Here is a 17164-nt window from a genome sequence, read left to right as displayed (position 1 = left end):
TATTTTAATTGATTTTTATTTTCCCTGATTTTTTGCTATTGAAAAGTAGCGGAATTTAAATTGTTAAGCAACTCAACGCGATATAGAAGTCAAGCCAAATAGAAGTTTGTGCAGCAGTGCCTTTCTGTTGTTAGTGAAGAAGAGAAATAAGTTGGGTTTTTGTTCATTTTACTCAGTCCTTTTTCCCACTTTATTTCTTTGCAAATCCCTCATTTCGTTCATCAGCTTTTGCTTTCATGCCTCTAAAGCATTATATTTTTTCTTCCAGTCTGAAAGCTCATCTTTCGTGAGATGAAGGTCCCTTTTCACTCCCTTAATAGACACCAGTTCACTATGTAGAATGCTTAAAGTGAGACATTATGAATTTAGCTGTTTTCTATTTTTCCCTTTAGTTTGTCTATATTTGCATGACACAACTCCTGCTTCTCTTTCCAGCCTGCCTTGGATAGGGTAGCCTGTCTCTCAACTCTAAACCATGATCTGGAAACTGTGGCATTGAGAAAGTCAATGTAATCACATCTATCCTGAACATTTTCATGCCACATCTTTAATAATGGGTATGGTATATTTACTGTCAGAGCAATTTGAAATCTAGAAATCCCTTGCTGTTTTATTAATGACAAACCAAGACCTGGGACAGAGATTCTCCACTCATAGCTTCTCTGCATGTACCTTGAAATGACATCTGACATTTTTGTGATATATTTTGGGTTTCTTATATTTATGCGAAGGAAATCTGAAATCGAATTTTCAAATTAAATCTAGGCTTTCTGTAACGAGTCCCAGTTCTTCGATGTATGAGAACGCCTGTGACTGATGAATGGTTCAGTCAAACCTCTAGTTTTTTCAGTGGGTATACATTCTGTGCCTACATACATGGCATATATATAATTGAATAAACCAGGTTACAAAGCATATTTTGGGAGAAAGAAAATGGAAGCCCGTTGTGTAGAAATTTTGGGCAAGACTACGGCGGTTTTTGAAGTTCCCTTGGAACTTATTTCCTGCATGGAAGAAAGCCGGAAAATACACTAAAAAAAACTGCAACAAAAGGAGAATGTTTTGCGAGGTCGAGGAACCATTGTTTTTTATAGGACGCCTAACCGTACGACCTTTGATTGAGGATACCTCAGACAAACCAAAGACACTTGAAGGAGTTACACTAGAGCAAAAAACACCCTATTTGATATGACAAGGAAGTCTCGTTGATTTATCTACTTATATTTTCGAATTTGTCGGATGTTCTGAAAAATAATGTGAGGTCGGGGAAACCGATGCAAGTAAGGTAAACATGCTCAATTAGGCGGGTGCACGATATGTGGTGTACAATACAGATTGGTCTGTTTTTCGTTTTCTCAGTGATTAACTTTGTTTTGCATGAGTAGCAATTTATGCTGAATGGCAAATGATACAAAACGTGCCAACCTCATTTTTTGCCATTTTTTGTGCCTTTGTCATTGTTACGTTTCTTTGGGGTGTCCGGAGAGCTAAGACTAAGACCCGGAAAACTAAGACCCTGGTGTTTTTTTAGTGGAAATCATCAAACTTCAGCTTCCTTTACCTTTAGATGGTAAAATGAATAAAATAAATGCACTCACACTTAAAAATAACAATTTAGCCAGCCTCTTCCAGACATTCAGACATATTAAACCGTTAAAGCGTTACGCGCGATAGAAAGCAGCCGTGATGGAACTTCAGACGTCAAATAACTTTTTTGGTGAAGTAATTATTTCAACACCTATTATCTCGAGTGCTTCTTGGTTATATAACTTTTGACACATCTCTAGACTTACATTTATAGCCAGTCGATGAATAAAACCAATAACTTCCGTCGGCAAAGAATATCACTTATCTGATGGCCTTGCTGCCATTCGATTCCCGACAGATGCCATAAAGGGGCGACGGATAAGTCGTCGAGTGATCTTTTCTATTTTATTAACGATTTTGCGTATAACATCGCAAAGCCAGTTGTGTCCAAATGGTCATCAAATTATCATTAAAAATATATTTCTACCAGTTTCGTATTGTTTACTGACGGAAACTTTGAGTAACTATAACTGGGTCACAATTCGCCAAAGCTGTGGAGTGAGTGAGCGTACAACAAAAGAAAAAAAAAAATTAAAAAAAATGGAAGCTGCTGCTATTTAAATACCTAACCATGAAAAGTAAAGCATTGGCACCAAGGCAACACGTGCTTCCGCCGACGAAATCATCAGACCGGATCGGAAATTGGGAAAGTTATCAGGACAATATGAAAGAATATTTGTTAGTAAGTAGCTTCAGAGTAATACGTTCTAGTGATAATATGGAGATAACAAAACGAAAAACGCAAAGCACCTTTTCTAAAAATACCGTTTTGCAAGGTAGACAAAGCACTGCTTCACTTCATTCGTTTTTTCGCAAACTTAAGTACACAGTGTAAAGCCACACAGCGACAACCGGAAATAGTTTCGTTTGCCATACCGTAGCCCCTTCTCGCCGCGCTTTTTTGTTTTTATTTTTTTTCGCGCCCCGTCTTTCGCGCTGCGCCCTAACTATAAAATGAATGTCTGGAAGAGGCTAGCTAAATTGTTATTTTTTAAGTTTGAGTGCATTTATTTTATTCATTTTACTACTTTAAGGTAAAGGAAGCTGAAATTTGATGATTTCCCCTTAAAAAAAACCAGAGTCTTAGTTTTCCGGGTCTTAGTTTTCCGGATCTTAGGTCTTAGGTCCTAGCTCTCCGGACACCCCGTTTCTTTGATAAGCTCTGTGTTGCTCGATTGTGTTGACTTCCTTGTTTCGCTGAACGAGAGCGTTAGTAGCTACCGTGAATCTAGAATAATTCATCTGCTGCTGCATTTTTAATCGGGCGCAGCCAATGAAAATGGCCCAATTAAAGCAAGTGTATCCATACAAACAGTTTGAAAGAGAAGAGCGCATAGCAACTACAAAAATTAGCAGCAAGTTCCTGTTTGCCTTTTTTGCTATTTTACTTGCAGAAAGTTGGTAAAGGAAAATTGTCAATCAGAAACCAAAATGACTAAAGCCCCTCACCAAGTGCACGTACGATTACAAAATGACTGTTTACACCGCTCGAGTAGACAAGTCCACCCATAGCAATGGTTACCAAGTTCATACTTAGCTCATTCATTTTTTTCGAGCTCCAATATTTCGGTCCGGACTTGAGGCTCGCTCGAACAAAAACCGGCAACAATACCAATCCGGTCAGTGCAAAATACAGACCGCAGACTGCAGACTGCAAACCTTTTTTCCAATTCTCATTACGAAGAACGCACAAGTTTTCCTATCACACAACTACCCAAAAATAAGAGAGAATTTATTCCATAAGTCTTGAAAGTTCGCATAAACCGAATTCAACTTAACCTATATTCAACTAGTCCAAGAAATCGATACAAACTTGAGCCATAACATGAATGACCTGGCTCTAAGAGCCCTTTGATTATTGATAGCGAGTGATCTTCCCATTAAATATCCTCTAAACCCCTTTCATGTACGACCAGTATTACAAAGTGTTCAGATTTTCCGCACTCTCCATGTTGATTACATGTCACATCTTCGCTTAGTGTACTTCAGGCTTGTTGTGGATAGTTCAAATCCAATAGTTATGCTACGCTGTGTGAAGGTTATTGGTTTTTCTTTTTTTGTACCTGCAAATTTTATACCAAAAAATGTCTGAGAAGATCTTTCCCGGCTTGCGCTGCCATAGTAACATTGCTAGTTTGTCCTATTATGGAGCAATGTTACTTCATTTCTGGACTACCATAGATCCATATCGACTTGGGTGTTACGCTAATGTCGAGTCAATCGTCTTAAAGTCTCATTTCTCTCGGGAATGTAGCTATATGAACATGCTACTCTAATGTCGAATCAATCGTGTTAACGTCGTATTTCACTTGGGAATGTAGCTATATAGATGGGTGGCCTTTTTACGAAATATGTGACAATTTCCTCTTTTGCGTCAAAGAACGATCGATAGCATTGAATTCCAATATTTTGCTTTGATTTTCTTGACTACCCAAAAGAAACGAAGAATTCGAAAGTTTAGAGACAAGTAAAAATGCTTTTGCATGCCGGTCTTTGATCGCGCGGCTGTTCTTGATGGCTTGAAAATGTGCATTCCAAGTTTTATCTTTCACACGGAAAATTGCATTCCAATTCATTGTATTTAACTTTCCACTACGATATATGAATGGTAGGTAGAGTGTCAACGCCAAATAAAAAAAAAAAGGTGAATTGACTTTTAGATATGATTAAGCACGTCTTTGAACATCTGCAAACAATTCAAGAACGTACTTAAACGCACTTAACTATGGGCGTTCTCTCAAAAAAAGTGATTTCAACAACTGAGTTTTTCTTTTCATCTAGCGGATGAACTTTAATGAACTTTGTTTATTTTTTCGATGAACCTTGAAAAACAGCAGATAGCGTAGATTTACACAAGATAAGTTAAAAGTTGATTGACCTGAAATACTCGCGCGCAGTTGTTTGTTAAGGACGTTAAGCCGTTTGATCGATCAAACTCGCGTTAAATATAAATTAGGATCTATCGGATTATAACTCTTCTTTAACTAGTCGACTTTTTGCAAATTTCGATCTTGATCTAGAGAGCAGGTATCAGAATAATCTGGAACGTAGGAATTGTAATCGTAATTCATGTATGCTAAGAGATGCCTGACCTGTTACGATTACCTTGGAACTTTCAACCTCGAAACAGCCGAACAAGGGATAAAACACTAACTTAGACCTACAGGAATCAAATATTTGTGGACAAAGTCTCTTTTTGAGGCTCTGAAAGTGCATTTTTGAATAAATGCAAATTATATTTTAAAAAATTATCGGAAAGAACGCAAGAAGCATACCGGATTAGCTTGTAGCAGATTTTGGTTACGCACTCTCGCGGGGAGTCCATGTATTAATTGGCAAGAAAAGTAAACACATACCTCAATGACGCATTGTGCGCAGAAGTTTGCCTTGTATGTCATACTTTCGAATATCGAATAATCTTGGAAAAATTTCATTAAGAAAAAAGAGTTATGTAATGATTGATGTACTTGTTTAAAAGTTATGGTGTATAGCTTTGATCACATATGCTTTTGAGTTGTTTTTTTCGGTGGTTGGGTCTTACAGCCTTCATTTTTTTGGACTGATTATTTCTGATACTTATTTACGGCAGAAGCCCAATGGCCTCCTGTTTAAGGTGAATGCTCTTGAAAGATTCATTGCGAGTCAGCCTGCGCGTACGGCGTGATGTTCGTGGCAAACGTGACGGTCTTTGACTTTGGTGCCACCATGCAACCATGCATGCAACAAATATGCTGAAAGTACAAGAGGTTGTGGTATCGTAGACTGGAATTAAAGCTGCATGTACACCAGCAAGAATTTTCTTGACAAGTTTTACAAGGAGATAGTTTCAGCGGGAGTGTAGATAAAAAGAAAAGCCGAAATTTGCCTGACCAGTAGCAAGGAGTTGGTTTATGAAAGAACTTCAGATATTTGTTTAGGGCGAACATTTTCAGAAATGCACGCTTTCACGTGGATTAGAGTTAGCGGAAGAAATTGTATTCTAACAAGCTTTCCTTCATAAGGGAGCTGAAAAAGAAGGTTTGTTGGGCCCCCCCCCCTTCAAGAAGCCAAGGGGAGCTTGTGCCAATATATATGACTTCTACTTGTGTTCAGTATTATTTCTCCTCATTTACCCATAAAAGGAAAGAGCATCTTTTAAACATTAAGGTGCCTTTGAGAAAATCAACGATTGCCTTTTCTTAGTAATTACTGTAAGACCTGGACCATGCAAATGCTTATTTTAAAAATACTCACGTTATTCTAGCCGTGCATTCATCGATGCAATCATTCGCCCCCCTTAAAGCCATTCGTATTCAAACGCTTTTAAAAAAATCATCTCCAATCTTGTGAGAAAAACACCTAACGTATTTTCTTTCAATATGACTTTTTACCAGATGTTGTGTTAGAGACAGCGTGTCACAGAGATAAGTACTCCGGCAAGCAGTGCCAAGCAGTGCTGAGATTTGACCTCTGCTCCACAAGGGGGTGGCTGAACCTCTGTTGTAAGACATGTGAGGATGCTAGTCGAATATAAATATAGGGTTTTTGTAACGAGTTAGCGGAGAGAGTGCTCTGGGGAGGGGGATTCGGAAAGAAAATTTGGGTAGTGGTCTGCAACTAAGACCTTTAAACCCTCATCTTCTTAAGACAAATGCTATTGCACCACCCTGGCAATAAAGAAAAAAAATTTTTAAAATTGTGGCTTATCGACTTTATAATGCCAAATCCATCCCTGTCAGAGGTGACCAATGGGTGATATCTCCTTTTAATATTAATCAATTGCCTTTGCCCAATTGTGACTAAAACAAAGAGAAACGTCAATAGGTAAAATTGCTGGAAAGGAATGGCGACCGTAAGGAGAACGTACTTCAAGAAATTGACCCTAAGAGGGCCAAAAGCTTGAAAGAATACTAATATCGCAAATGCTGCGCGTTGCTAACATTCAAACCTTATTCAAGACTTCAGTTTCGAAGCAATATGGAAGTGCCGGGGGAGGGGGGTCCTCAAGTCCAACTTCATCTAATGGGCCATTTTCGATGTATTGAAATTCAAACTTGGCTCCTAGGCTAGGGGGAATAAAACAAAGGAAATTACATCGTGGTTGAGGGATAGGTAACTCATATCTTTTGTTTTATTCCCCCTAGCCTCGGAGCCATGTTGGAATTTTAATACATAGAAAATTAAATTAGATCTGATTCATAAGAAGCCAACAAAATTTAGTTTCTCACCAGCCTATTACAGATAAGTTTCTGTATTTTGTAACCTGTTTGCCTTTTTTTTATTATTTAATGTCTCTTATCAAATCAATTGTTGGTATCAAATATATTATTACTCTGGTAATAACTTGTAATTAAGAAAATGTCTCGTAAAAACGTTTTGCTGGTGAGCTATTTATGCTAGTAACTTTTATTGAAAAACTATTTTACACGTGCCATCGCTTCAATTTTCTCATTTAGCAAAATTGACTGCCTTTTTTTCCGTGTAAATCAGATTAAAAAAAGCTCATAAACGAATTTTCATTTATCCAATATTCTTGCACTCAAAATTGTTGTTGAGATTAGCTGTCTGCTTTGTGAAAGTATCAAAGTCACAGCCCTGGAAGGGGAAGGAAGTCAGCTACCGAAGCAATTCCTCTTGAGTCGTAGAGTTCCCTCGGAAGGTTTGAAGGAGACAGATGGCTGAAAAAGCATCTTACATTTCCTGTTATAAACAAAACATTTTTGTTGTTTGTCATTCATAAATGCCTTTCAAAAAAAGGTTTAGTGGAGCAGAATACCGCCATAATTGAGTGATGTTAAGGGATTTAATTTCTCATTTCTTTTTCTTCTGAGTAAAAAATGTTATATTTAAAATGCGATCAAATCTACTCGGGATAACTCCATTCATTTTTTCTCTGCTTCTGAGAGGATTCTTATCACCCTTTTCTGTGAATTCATCAAATTGGAAGAGAACATTTACGGTATTATTTGCAGATATCTTTATCGATCCCCACATAATATTCTTGTTGACATTGCATCCAGAGGTTGAGTAAATGTTATGTGAAATATTGGCTTATTCCGTATTCATACCTTAAATTTCCCAAGCAAGATTTTTAAAGGGTAGAGCTTGATCACAGCATCATTTAAGCCATGTTGTAAAGTGTTGTTGCTCTGAGACAAAAGAATGACGCTCTTCATGAAAAATGATATGTCTAAGATTCACCATTACAGATACTTTACCAAGTTTACCCGAAGTGATAAGATACTTCTGAAAAACGAACGTGAGCGTTTGTCACATGACTTAAATACTGTTCCAATATTCACTTCCACACATGTAGAATTGTTGGAATAAAGGGGGGGGGGGGGTACGTTCCATAAGACCATAAGAAACTGTGGTGCTGCGTGGGCGAGGGGAATAAAATGACAAATTGGTATAATCAACTGAGTTGATGATGTAAATTGGCCACCGTAAAGAGTCTCTAAAGCTAACGTTTCGAGCGTTAACCCTTCTTCATAGCAAATAGAGGAATTTTGAAGCAACGCTATTATATACCACGCGTTATATACCGTGGGAATTAAAAGTGCCGGGTTAAACCTTATCAAAATTCTAAGTGAGCATTGATATTCATGCAAGGGAGTCGTTTTATACTCGGCTAGATAAGGATCTGGCAAACAAATTTAAAATTCTATGATGTATGTTTCTGTACCTGTTAGGGTGCGCAGCTATTATTGTCACTCGGGAGTATCCCTCTTCCGAAACGATTTTCCACATGGCGACTTACATAGGATAGAGACTTTTCGGACCAAATGATAGGTTGGAAGCTTTGGTACTGTTCTTTCTTTACAAGACGTGTTATTGGTGTCCTAAGTACATGTTGCCTGTCAGAAGTTATCATTGCATCAAAGTCCTAAGGATGAAAACTCCCAAAGAACGCCAAAATATTAGTTAGTACTAAATCTATGTATTGCTTTTGGTCACCGGGCAGGATTAAAAATAATAAAAAAATAATAATAAAAAAACTGCATGACAGGAATCGTCATGCAGTTTTTTTATCATAAAAAATGATTTAAAAGCAAGAGGCCTACCTGAAATCAAACAATTCAAATTTGGGTAAAAGTTAGAACCTGATATTGAATTATCTAAAAACTTTCAAAAACCCTTGCTTTCCATTTTCTGTCCTTCCTGGGATCTAATCGTGGCCAAAGAGGAACGAAGCTAACTATGAAAATTTCTATTTTTCTTTCCATTTTCTTTCCATCCTGGCATCTAATCTTGACACAAGAGAAATGAAGCTAGCTATGAAGATTTCTAAACTTGTTTTCCTTGTCCGGCGTGGGAACTCAATTTGTCTTAGTCAGCTACCATCTGTAACTTATAAAGAGTTCGGACAGCAATAACTTCAGACCTTATAAAAAGAGAAAAAATTATTAATAAATCGTATCAAAATCGTAATAATTGCACACTTTTAACATGAGTGAGCTTTGCAAGTTAAGTATGATGAAATGAAAGTGATAAAGGTTTTCTTTATCGTGTAGCAGTACCGGTCCCTCTTTAGATTCTTATAAATGTTTTCCATATTCAACTTTATAAGATGCTAAGAGTAGAAAAATTGATAATAAATTTGAAATCCTATCTTAAAATTTCAAATCTACAAACAAACCAACACGTTATAAGATGGTTTATATAACATTTTGGCTTTTACGTCTCCCAAAGTGATTTTATTCCCCAGGTTTATAACATTCCTGTCGGAATACAATAAAATTGGGTGTCATTCAATCACATATGATATTTACATCATATATGTTGAATACCATAAAGACAAAAATTGAATAGCCAAACATCGTGATGAAGTTAGACCGCCGCAGTGTTTATTCTTATAACAAACAGTGGTCTGCCACTTCGAAAATTGCTAAAGGCAAAAATAAGAAAAAACTGCGTCCATGAAATGATCGTACCAATGAAAGGGATCTAATGGTGCAACAAGCGGATAACATATTTTTGCTTAGAACCATTTAATCGTACGGTATTGTTTGTATGAAACCGAAATTGTGCGCAAAAGGCAGAAAGATTCTCTCTAAGGCGAACAAAACACCGCGTCCATGAAATAGTCATACCAATCAAAGGGATCTAATGGCGCGTAAAGTGTGAGTAAATCTGTTTGCCTTGAACCACTAAATCGTTCGGGATTAGTTGTTCGAAACCGAATTCATGCACAGAAGGCAGAAAGATTACCTATCATCAATATATGTGAAATTCTAATTGATTACCGCAGCTTTTATAAGACCTTGCAGAATTTAGATTTACATTCAAAACCCCTTAAACTTTGCAGGCCGATATTTCTTTCTCGCGGAAAAACCCAGGGATAAAATAATAGGAAACCGAATGAGAATGATCGTTAAACGTAGTTATCTAAGAAAGCCGTCCTCTGTTGCTAATTCGACGTGATTACCTACGAAATTCTGTCGCGTTTTGGCTTCGCGAATTCTAACTTGTACCCTTTATAGCACCCTTAGGTTTCCATGCGCTTTCGATTTGTGCTTTTCCGTCGCGTTACAGCATGTAGGGATTATGAAAAAATAAGCATTGACTTTTACTCGTGTCTCTTTTTACCACTTCACATGCACCATTTAGATGTTCAAAAAGGCATAAATTGCTCTTCTTACCTACGGCAACAATAACACCATTACTTGCGGCAACAGCCGTGAGACCTACAGCGTCAATTGCCATGACACTCACGGAGTACTTTTCGGCCATCTTCAGAGATAAACCTGTGTGGATTATACTTTTCGCGGTCTTAGAAGATGTCCAGGGTACAATAGCCGTTCCACAGCTGTCTGTTATCTTGTACTTATATTCTACAATGCCGCTACCTTTTGTGCCGTCCGTGAAACCATGCCAATTTGCTGCAATCATGGTAGAATCTACTTGGTAAGATACGTCTCTGGAGCCTCCGTCGTTGACAGCCCCTGCTTGAGGAGCGTCACGATCAATAAGTACACAGTCTGAGGAACGTTCAGAGTACAACATGGCTTTGTTGTAGCCTCTTACAACAGCACAGTACTTCTGAGATGATATACTGCCCAAGTATATTTCAAGATGAAAGATTGTTCATCAAGGAAAGGTTCCCAGTTAGCACTGAAAGTATTGATCCACGATGCATATTTCACGTCAGATCCTGTTTGACTGCCATCGTAAATCTTCGCCGTGATTGGGTGGCTGATGTCAACAAGAAAACCATCGCTAGATGCAGTCGTGCTCAAACCAACGGCATCTGTTGCATTAACAGTTACAAAGTATCTGATTTTATTTCTCAGGAGCAAGCCACCTTTAGAAAAACTTGTAGCGTTCCCCACAGATGTCCAGTCTAAAAAAATGCTTCCGTTCTCGTCCACAACCTTGTATTTGTAGCCCACAATACCACTTCCATTTTTACCGTCAGTGAAGCCATACCAGTTGGCAGATATCAAGGTGTCATTCGATTGATAGTCTACGTCACTAAGTGATCCATCATTGACTGTGCCGGCCTGAGGAACGTTACGATCTATCAGAACACAATTTGATGCAGCTTCCGTATAAAGACCAGCTCTATTGTAACCTCTTACAACTGCACAGTATCTCTGTCCTGAAAATAATTTCAGTCTCGTTACATTCGCAGTGGTGTTGAGTCCAATTTCGAAGAAAGAAGTTATATAGCGATTGTTCATTTCTTTCACCGCCCAGTCATATTTTAGTATTAAAGACTGTGGATCAATGAAAGGATCCCAGTTTGCACTGAACGTGTCGGTCCATGTTTCGTATTTTGAATCTGAACCAAGGTGACCTCCGTCATAAATCTTTCCCGCTCGAGGAGGACTCGTGTCGACTAGAACTCCATCACTGGTCGCAGTAGAGCTTAGACCAGCAGCATCTATGGCTTTTATGGTGACGAAGTATATGGTGTTACTAATTAAGGACAAACAGCTGGTGGTTATGTTATTCGCATTTCCAACATTTTTCCAAGGGACCACGATGTTTCCGTTGGCGTTTGATACTTTGTACTCATACTTAACAATTCCACTTCCTTTGATTCCGTCAGTGAAACCATTCCAGTTTGCTGTTATGCTGGTACTGTCTGACTGGAAATCCGAGTCATCAGCATACCCGTCATTCACAGTACCTGCTTGTGGAGGATCGTGATCTATGAGCAAGCAGTCTGATGTGGCTTCCGAAAATAAACCAGCTTGGTTGTAGCCTTTGACAACGGCACAGTAACGTTCTCCAGAAACTAAGTGTAGGTCTCTTGCTGTTGCGGAGTGGGAAAGTCCCGTGGAGCTGAAAGAGGAGACGTAACTACCATTCAGTAGCTGTACTGCCCACGAGTACTTGAGCAATGGAGATTGTGCATCGATAAAAGGTTCCCAGTTTGCGCTAAATGTGTCATTCCATGAGGCATACTTCATGTCTGAGCCTGGATCACTACCATCATAAACCTGTCCTTTCAGTGGAAGGCTGTTGTCAACAAGAACTCCATCACTGGTTGCACTGGTGCTAAGACCCACCGCATCAATTGCGCTGACTGTAACAAAGTATTTTGAATCACCCTCTAAGGACTGACCAGACACGATAATGTTTGTTGCATTTCCTGCTGATGTCCAGTTTAAAATGGTGTCTCCACTCTCTTGCGTAATCTTGTACTTGTACTCTATAATTCCACTTCCTCTGTTTCCATCTGTGAAACCATTCCAGTTTGCTGCAAGCACGGTATTGTTTGATTGGTAGTCTATATCAGCGAAACTTCCATCGTTAACAGTGCCGGCCCGGGGAGCGTCGTAGTCTATCAACACACAGTCAGAAGTAGCTTCGGTGTACAGACCAGCCATATTGTAGCCTCTCACGACTACGCAGTATTTTTCTCCAGAGACCAAGTTTAATTCACCAAATGTTGCTGTTCGATTGAGAGCGTTGTCTTTATAGGCAGTGCTAAACAGGTTACCTTGTTTTTTAATCGCGCATGTGTATCGCCAGATAGTTGTTTGAGGATCACTGAAAGGATTCCAATTTGCGAAAAACGTTTTTCTCCAGGTGGCGTATTTGACGTTACTGATATTTTTAGTCCCAGCAAAGACTTTTCCGGCTATAGGCGGCGTGCTGTCAAAAATGATTCCATTACTCTTAACTTCTCTATAAATTCCTGCTTTCGTGTAGGCACGAACGACAAATTGGACCTTGGAACCATCAGTTACATTGCTAATTGTGATGTTCATACGAGTATTCAGGTTCGTGTTGGAGAAAATGGTTAACTCTGTGTTCTGAGAGCTCCCATACGAGGTTAGAAGAACTTTCCACTCGTACTTGTCAACACCATTCCTGGTTTGAAATCCTCCCCAGTTGACTTGGAAAAGCTTGGAAGATTGATAATCCAGGTCCTCTGCTGCCCCATCGTGAACCCATCCGTGTGTTGGTTTTGAAGTGTCCACGATTACAGCCAAACTGCATTCACGATGTTGTTCTTTGTCCCTCAAGTCAGATGCAGCGACGGAAATTTTATAACTTTTATTATCTTGAAAGGTCAACCCTGATAAAGTTTGCAGGCTGTTGGTGTTTTTTAAGACGCCATTTGCGAGTGAAGAACCAGAGCAACTGGACGCTCCTGGCAGAAGAAACCATCTCAGATTTACTTTTCCACACGATGCATTGAAGCCAGAGATCTTAATGAAAAGTTTGTCGGTGACATGCTGGTAGAAAATTGTGTCATGGAAGTTCTGGTCAACGATGGTAACAGTGCCTGCCGTGACATTAACTCTATCAACTGCAAAGCTAGGACACGTCCCATGGCTGCCGTCACACCTAATGATTTATAGTTTTCGTAAACGCTTAAATTAGTCCATAAAGAATAGCGCGTTGAATTAGGTCGTGATTTTTACTTTGTTACTTCAGTGCCACCAGATCGAAACTGAAACCCAATATTCCACATTTAAGTCTAAAGGGCGCGGAAAGACAGTAGGTGAAAGTGCCTTCCACATATAAGCGCCCGAAATTAAGGATTCAACATCTAGAAAAATTATCCACACTCATGATCCAATTATTACTTAACGGACATTTTTAAGTCAACGCAACTCATGTTATCGGGAAAACAACAGCTAGACTTTACGGGAAAATGGCATGTGTTCATTAATTTTTACAAGTGAAACAACTCTGGGCTTAAAAAAATTTTTAGTTGTTTACTTCAATGTTCTCTCAGACAATTGCTCGCTGCTGCCGTGTAATATCCGTTTGATTTCCTTTTCAACCGTCATCATAGCTGAGCGTGTATCTCAATTCTCGTTCAAGAAATTTCTCTGATTCACTGTTTTCCTGAAAGTGTCGAAAAATTGTGTGTGCTTAAGATGATCCTCCTAATCTTGTGTGGCACGAACGATACGTGTACACTTTTAAATTCATGCAACCAGCAGTCTCAAACTGCGCAAGGGCTCAGGGAGAATTCTTTGTGCATATTGATAATATTGATGCACTCACTTTTCGGGTTGATCACACATGTCAACAGCAGATCGACATACTGTCCCATTTGTCCTCATAATATCCCTACAACTTCCATCCCCAACACATTCAGATGTTCTTATGCAGCTCGAGGATGGATAAGACGATTGGCACCTGTATCTCTGTCCTTTGCAACTAAAAAACCAAGAAACAAAGGCTAAATCTGTACATATCCATATACATGAAAGATAGGGACACATTGCGCGTGCGCCTGACGACGATCCCAAAGAAAATAGCAGGCGTGTGAACAGACTACCTTTGATTGACTAGAACATTAACAACGGGTAAGCTGACAACTAGCACCTCGATTAGTGTCCTTCCAAAACGATAATCGCTGAAAAAAAAAATTACCTTCCACCATTACACACGTCCCCTTTCGTACATTTGTCGTTGTCATCGCAATGTGTACCGTTGTGATCGGACCATGTATTGCCAGCGCGGGCTGCCGCATCTAACAAATCACACCGTTGACACGGATTTGATGGATTTAAGGCGTGATGATCATAGTCTTGACCTGAAATTAAAAATCGGTTTTTTTCTCCTTTAAAAGCTGTCTTACAATTTACATAAAGGCCCTTTTAGCCTTTCAACGATTTTTTCGATTTTAAGTTTCACAGCTATCACTACCCCCTGAAACATAATTACCTTGAATGAATGGAAAGAGAGTAAGCTCAGTATTAATGATAGTGAATATGTGAAAATCATATATATGATATGCGTAATGAGAAATGAATATGAAAGCTATCTCCACAGAAATGAACACTACGTGCAGTGCAGTGCTTTCCCAACCGAGCTAATTAACTAGGCTGAGAGCTGGCTTATTATCACTACTGCTTAAATAATGCTCATTACTGCGAAGATCGCTTTCATATTCAGTTCTTAATCCACAGTTCACATGTATGATTTTCATGTATTCACAATCTTTAATACTGAGCTTACTCTCTTGATTGATTCATCGCTTCACAGGTTTATTACAAACCAACATAATGACCAGCTCCCAGTTGGCTTGTTAACTCAGTTGATAGAGCAATGCACCGGTATCGCAGAGGTCATGGGTCCAAATCCCATACAGGATTCAGTGGTGATTATTTACTGCGAAGATCACTTTCATGTTCAAGCTCATGCACTATTATAAGTTAACCAACAAGAGAAAATAATAATCCCTTGTAGTGATGGTCTGGTGTACTGAAGACCAAGTCGCGCCACTTTCTCTCGGTCTTTTGAATTTTCTGCATTACTGAGTAGGTCTTAAAAGGAAATTAAAAAAAAAGAGTCTCACCGTTCATTTTACATTTGCATTTGCTGTTGGAGAAGCCATACCCAGCCTTTAGGCCACAACTGTTCCCATTACAGTACTGACATATGGAGTTACAGCTGAGAAGTGTGCCCCTGCATTGGCCATTACTGCACTTATCATTTCGAGTACAGCGGTCATTATCGTTGCACGCTACCCCGTCATTGTCTGACCAAGTACTTACACTTTTACTGGTGTCGCATTTCTGTAAAAGGAATATAAAAAACAACAGCTTGATTGAGCCTCCCAAGAAGAAGAAGAAATGGCCTCTCTATTATCCTCTCAGATTGATTAACATTAAGAGAGAGATACAAAGTTAGGGTAGAACTTTGTCCATCGTAGGTGTGTTCACGTCAAACTAAGCAACTTCTAATCGAATTTTGTGGGTGGAAGAAAAGCGAAAAAAAAAACTCAACTGAAGAAAAGCACTTGGAGCAAGGAAGAGAACAACAGCATAATTAAATCACGCATACGTTAAAGTCAGGAACCGAGTCTGGGCTGCAGTGTTGGAAGGCAAAAGCTCCAATGGCTCCTCCGATTCCACTTTCCAAGTACAAAAACAATGTGACACAACCCAAAGATTTGAATTTGGATTGCCCTCCTTTCAAAGTCTCTCACTATGTCAAACGATTACAGATTTGTTTAGTCGCTAGTTGGAATTCAATGAAACTTCAATTACTCGGCAGTCTTATTTTCAAGAGGTACTTCAGTGATCTTAAGTTTCTTGGTGATGGGTTAATGGACTACTTTACTCGCTGGTTCTCAAGGATATATAATAGCATGGTGACTTCAAAAAGTTTACATCTTTAACTAACATTACCTGACATGGACGCCCCGGCCTCGAATCTCCATCAGTAAAACATGTTTTCGACCCTCTTTCAAAGATTACGCAGTATCCTGATTTTACTCGGCAGGCATCATTGTAACACTCCTCACATGACGCCAAACAGTTGAGTTGCGTACCAACGCATTTTCCACCGGAGCAGCGATCGTTAGAGGTGCATACATTGCCATCGTTACATGCAAGAGCATCATCGTTTGTCCATGATGTCTTGCTGGAGCTGTCACATTTCTAAAGAAAAATAATACTAAAATCATTGACACATTGTGTTAGTGAAATACTTCTTAGTTTGTTGATTTCCTATCAAGAACATACTTTTCACCAATTTCATTTGAGCATGCTCATGAATTTTAGATCGTTTCTGCTATCCCTGGCCCTTTCAATATTGGCCCACGAGACTTCATGGACAAGACGCAAACATTGGAAGAGCAATAGTACAAGAAAAAGTGTCCAAACTAATTACGTCTGGAAATGTGGGTAATTGTGAAACTGGGATTTGTTGCATGGGCTATAAAATTCATTTGTTCAGCGTTCCACCGAAGGTGAATTGCTCAAAAGAAATAAGTGGCGTTAACTTTTCAATAGTGTCCTGAAATGAAGAAATTTGATGATCCATCTTTGGAAGTTCACTACAACGCGCGTACTCAACTAAGCAAACTTATGTGAGTATCACACATTCCTATCTATTGATTAATGTCATTTGGGTAAATATTTTCTGAGAAACATTAATTCATCGAGTAGTTGGATGGTTTTGATCGTTATGACAATGTGATATTTCAGAATGCAGCTTTGAGGAACTACACATATTTCTCACCTGACAGGAATTGCCTGGATTGACATAATTGAAAGGATAACAGTTGCCGTTTATTGTACACTGCAGCAGATTACATTTTCTTCCTGATGAGGTATAACATGGATAGCAGCTACAAGTATAGCCCCCTCCTTTCAAGTTGGTGCAAATATGATCA

The 17164-nt window shown here is 39.0% G+C and overlaps 1 non-coding gene across 1 annotated transcript; it reads right to left on the bottom strand.

The window, feature by feature from the left end:
• Window positions 1-8751: 8751 nt before the first annotated feature.
• Window positions 8752-16701, bottom strand: LOC113677771 (uncharacterized). The gene is made up of 7 exons (XR_016185508.1): window positions 16660-16701; window positions 16176-16427; window positions 15341-15560; window positions 14413-14575; window positions 14041-14196; window positions 10209-13371; window positions 8752-8950 (listed from the first exon to the last, which is right to left on the bottom strand). It is a non-coding gene; the product is annotated as an uncharacterized LOC113677771 (transcript).
• Window positions 16702-17164: the final 463 nt, after the last annotated feature.

Source organism: Pocillopora damicornis, chromosome 4 (assembly GCF_964200805.1).
Source record: "Pocillopora damicornis chromosome 4, jaPocDami1.2, whole genome shotgun sequence".
Lineage (NCBI taxonomy): Eukaryota > Metazoa > Cnidaria > Anthozoa > Scleractinia > Pocilloporidae > Pocillopora > Pocillopora damicornis.
The sequence above is the reverse complement of the archived record's forward strand: the minus strand, read 5'-3'. Positions and strand labels throughout refer to the sequence as shown.